Here is a 5,079-nt window from a genome sequence, read left to right as displayed (position 1 = left end):
AGAAAGTCCAATGGCTAGGGGAGCTGCTCGCAAAGGAAGGAAATCTGGGTTCGAGTCCCATGCCAGCACAAATTTTTGTTAGTCACGACATCTCATTCCAATTTAGGTTCACCATTTGTAAACGGTTCTCGCTGAAATTATTTCATTGCATTTCTATTGTCAGTCCCGCTTTCGATTCACTGCATTTCAGTGAATCTACCTCAGCTGGAAAACATACTGGTTTTGTAAATGTTTCAAAGGATTTGTATGAAAGACTGCAGTTGAACAAGATAACTGAAATTCCTGGCAAATTAAAACTGTGTGCCGGACCGAGACTCGAACTCGGGACCTTTGCCTTTCGCGGGCAAGAGCTTCTGTAAAGGTTGGAAGCTAGGAGACGAGGTACTGGCAGAAGTACAGCTGTGAGGACGAGGCGTGAGTCGTGCTTGGGTAGCTCAGTTGGTAGAGCATTTGCCCGCGAAAGGCAAAGGTCCCGAGTTCGAATCTCGGTCCGGCACACACTTTTAATCTGCCAGAAAGTTTCATACCAGCGCACACTCCGCTGCAGAGTGAAAATCTCATTCTGGGAACAAGGTAATTGGGTGTGGTCTTACGTGAAGCAGCAATTTTCTGCACACTTTGTAAGTTAATCCGAAGTATATGACAAATTCCAGAAAAGGAATTCAGTGACAACGAACACATTAACGTCAAAGTGACTGAGCCTGAGACCTTTTAATGGACAGCACTATTGGGTTTCAAAGTACAAAATTTATATATTTGAGCAGATCACAATCGACAACAGGTTCTTACAGGGGGTGTTCAAGAAGTAATACAACACTTTTTTTCTCTGCCAGTTTCGGCTTAAAAAAATGAGGAATTTTTTGTGGGACATCGCGGAATATTCCCGCTTCAACCCCTATAGTCTTACGAAGAACCAGTAGGTGGTGGCGCTACACGTAGGCTTCGGAATGGCGTCTGTAACGTAGCTGCGTTCCAAGCAGTGAGCTGCCACAGAGTTTCTTTTTGCAGGAAACCGGAGTATCGTAGATATTCATAGGCGCTTGCAGAATGTCTGTGGAGACCCGGCAGTAAACAAAAGCACGGGAGTCATTGGAGGAGTCATCTGTCATCATCGCAACAAGGTGCCGCGAACCTGTCCGATTTCCCACTTGCAGCTGTGACAGCTGCAGTGTTGCAACGTACTGACGCTCTCAGTCGAGACGATCGACGAATTACAATCAAACACCTCGCTGCTCGACTGGACGTCCTGTTGGTGGTGTTGACACACTCGTCCACTAGTTGGGGTACTCAAAGGTGTATGCCCGATGGATTCCTCACTACCTAACAAAAGACCATAAAGAGCAACTAAGGACCATCTGTGCGGAATTGCATGCTCGTTTCGACGCTGATCGTGACAATTTTTTGTCGAATATCGTCACAGGCGATGAAGAATGGGTTCATTACTTGGAATCGGAAGAAAAACGGCAAGCCATGGAGTGGCGCCATACCACCTTTCATGCCAACCGCGGTGGTCTAGCGGTTCTAGGCGCTCAGTCCGGAGCCGCACGACTGCTACGGTCGCAGGTTCGAATCCTGCCTCGGGCATGGATGTGTGTGATGTCCTTAGGTTAGTTAGGTTTAAGTAGTTCTAAGTTCTAGGGGACTGATGACCACAGATGTTAAGTCCCATAGTGCTCAGAGCCATTTGAACCATTTGAACCATACCACCTTTCCTCCGAGGAAAACGTTCAAAGCCGCACCCACAGCCGGTAAAGGCATGGCGACGGTCTTCTGGAACTCTGAAGGGGTTATTCTGCTTGATGTCCTCCCACCTAGTGCAACAGTCAACTCTGAAGTGTATTGCACTTCCCTCAGGAAATCAAAGAAACTTCTTCAGCGTGCTCGTCGCCACAAAAATGCAGACGATCTTCTCCTTCTCCCAAGACAACGGAAGACCTCACAGAAGCCTGCGTACCCGAGAGGAGCTCACGAAAATACATTGGACTGTTGTTCCTCGTCCACTCTACACTCTACAGCCCAGATCTCACACCTTCCGACTTCTATTTGTTTGGCCCAATGAAGGATCCGCTCCGCGGGAAGCAGTACGTGGATGATGGAGAGGTTACTGACGCAACAAGACGTCGGCTCCGACATCTACTAATGGGGTGGCGCCATGCAGGCGCACAGGCCTTCCCAGTGAAGTGGCGTAAGGCCGTCACACTCAACAGAGATTACGTTAAACAACAGGATTTTGAAGCCAAAAGAGTGGGGAATAATATGGTGTATTGGAAACCTGAATAAAACCAACCTGCTTTAAAAAAAAAAAAAAGTGTTGCATTAATTATTGAACGCCTCTAGCATTTAAACACATAATGTTTTATCATTTGTTTCTTTTGCATTGTGCCTGTTTTAAAATACCTCGTCACCTGTGTAATTGATGCTGGTGGAGACGAAGTGCTCGGATTGAGAATTAGGTCCGGCTATATCAGAAAAAAACATTGGTGTCTGCAGCTTCTGTCGCCATACGTGGTAATATATCAGTCCTTGCACGGCAGCGCACGTCACCAGTATGTACCAAAATGCTGCACGCGATAGTGTGATTTTTCAGGGTGTCGTATCTCTCTCTTGGACAGAGAGAGAAAGGGTCAAGTGTTTTGGAGAGCCCGTGGCCTGGCGACCATTTAAATATCTGGCGCAAGAATAGACATACTGGTGCTATCCTATAGCACAGGTTCAAAACTGAAACTTTACACACTTCCTCCAGCTTTGACAAATTGAGAATATCGGTTGGTTCTTTTGTATTAGCTGTGGTCTAGAGTGGACTTTAGGCAGCTTATAAAAGAACCATTTGTTCATGGGTAGTTCCTGTCCGCCCCTGGTAGCTGAGTGGTCAGCGCGACGGAATGTCATGCCTAACAAATGGTTAAAATGGCTCTAAGCACTATGGGACTTAACATCTGAGGTTATCAGTCCCCTAGACTTGTTGTTGTTGTTGTGGTCTTCAGTCCTGAGACTGGTTTGATGCAGCTCTCCATGCTACTCTATCCTGTGCAAGCTTCTTCATCTCCCAGTACCTACTGCAACCTACATCCTTCTGAATCTGTTTCGCGTATTCATCTCTTGGTCTCCCTCTACAATTTTTATCCTCTACGCTACCCTCCAATACTAAATTGGTGATCCCTTGATGCCTCAGAATATGTCCTACCAACTGATCCCTTCTTCTAGTCAAGTTGTGCTTTTCCCCAATCCTATTCAATACCTCCTCATTAGTTATATGATTTACCCATCTAATCTTCAGCATTCTTCTGTAGCACCACATTTTGAAAGCTTCTATTCTCTTCTTGTCCAAACTATTTATCGTCCATGATTCACTTCCATACATGGCTACGCACCATACAAATATTTTCAGGAACGACTTCCTGACACTTAAATCAATACTCAATGCTAAGAAATTTCTCTTCTTCAGAAACACTTTCCTTGCCATTGCCAGTCTACATTTTATATCCTCTCTACTTCGACCATCATCAGTTATTTTGGTCCCCAAATAGCAAAACTCCTTTACTACTTTAAGTGTCTCATTTCCTAATCTAATTCCCTCAGCATCACCAGACTTAATTCGACTACATTCCATTATCCTCGTTTTGCTTTTGTTGATGTTCATCTTATACCCTCCTTTCATGGCACTGTCCATTCCGTTCAACCGCTCTTCCAAGTCGTTTGCTGTCTCTGACAGAATTACAATGTCATCGGTGAACCTCAAAGTTTTTATTTCTTCTCCATGGATTTTAATACCTACTCCAAATTTATCTTTTGTTTCCATCACTGCTTGCTCAATATACAGATTGAATAACATCGGGGATAGGCTACAACCCTGTCTCACTCCCTTCCCAACCACTGCTTTCCTATCGTGCCACTCGACTCTTATAACTGCCATCTGGTTTCTGTAAAAATTGTAAATAGCCTTACGCTCCCTGTATTTTACACCTGCCACCTTCAGAAATTGAAAGAGAGTATTCCAGTCAACATTGTCAAAAGCTTTCTCTAAGTCTACAAATGCTAGAAACGTAGGTTTGCCTTTCCTTAATCTAGCTTCTAAGATAAGTCGTAGGGTCAGTATTGCCTCACGTGTTCCAATATTTCTACGGAATCCAAACTGATCTTCCCCAAGGTCAGCTTCTACCAGTTTTTCCATTCGTCTGTAGAGAATACGCGTTAATATTTTGCATCCGTGACTTATTAAACTGATAGTTCGGTAATTTTCACATCTGTCAGCACCTGCTTTCTTTGGGATCGGAATTATTATATTCTTCTTGAAGTCTGAGGGTATTTCGCCTGTCTCATACATCTTGCTCACCAGATGGTAGAGTTTTGTCAGGACTGGCTCTCCCAAGGCCGTCAGTAGTTCTAATGGAATGTTGTCTACTCCCGGGGCCTTGTTTCGACTCAGGTCTTTCAATGATCTGTCAAACTCTTAACGCAGTATAATATCTCCCATTTCATCTTCATCTACATCCTCTTCCATTTCCATAATATTGTCCTCAAGTACATTGCCCTTGTATAGGCCCTCTATATACTCCCTCCACCTTTCTGCTTTCCCTTCTTTGCTTAGAACTGGGTTTCCATCTGAGCTCTTGATATTCATACAAGTGGTTCTCCTTTCTCCAAAGGTCTCTTTAATTTTCCTGTAGGCAGTATCTATCTTACCCCTAGTGAGATAAGCCTCTACATCCTTACATTTGTCCTCTAGCCATCCCTGCTTAGCCATTTTGCACTTCCTGTCGATCTCGTTTTTGAGACGTTTGTATTCCTTTTTTCCTGCTTCATGTACTGCATTTTTATATTTTCTGCTTTCATCAATTAAATTCAGTATTTCTTCTGTTACCCAAAGATTTCTACTAGCCCTCGTCTTTTTACCTACTAGGTCCTCTGCTGCCTTCACTATTTCATACCTCAAAGCTACCCATTCTTCTTCTACTGTATTTCTTTCCCCCATTCGTGTCAATTATTCCCTTATGCTTTCCCTGAAACTCTGTACAACCCCTGGTTCTTTCAGTATATCCAGGTCCCATCTCCTTAAATTCTCACCTTTTTGCTGTTTCT

General features: G+C 44.1%; 1 non-coding gene across 1 annotated transcript; it reads left to right on the top strand.

The window, feature by feature from the left end:
- The first annotated feature begins 422 nt into the window (after nt 1-422).
- Trnas-cga lies at nt 423-497 on the top strand. The gene has a single exon. It is a non-coding gene; the product is annotated as a tRNA-Ser (tRNA).
- Nucleotides 498-5,079: the final 4,582 nt, after the last annotated feature.

The sequence above is a fragment of the Schistocerca americana genome, chromosome X (assembly GCF_021461395.2).
Source record: "Schistocerca americana isolate TAMUIC-IGC-003095 chromosome X, iqSchAmer2.1, whole genome shotgun sequence".
NCBI lineage: Eukaryota > Metazoa > Arthropoda > Insecta > Orthoptera > Acrididae > Schistocerca > Schistocerca americana.
The sequence above is the reverse complement of the archived record's forward strand: the minus strand, read 5'-3'. Positions and strand labels throughout refer to the sequence as shown.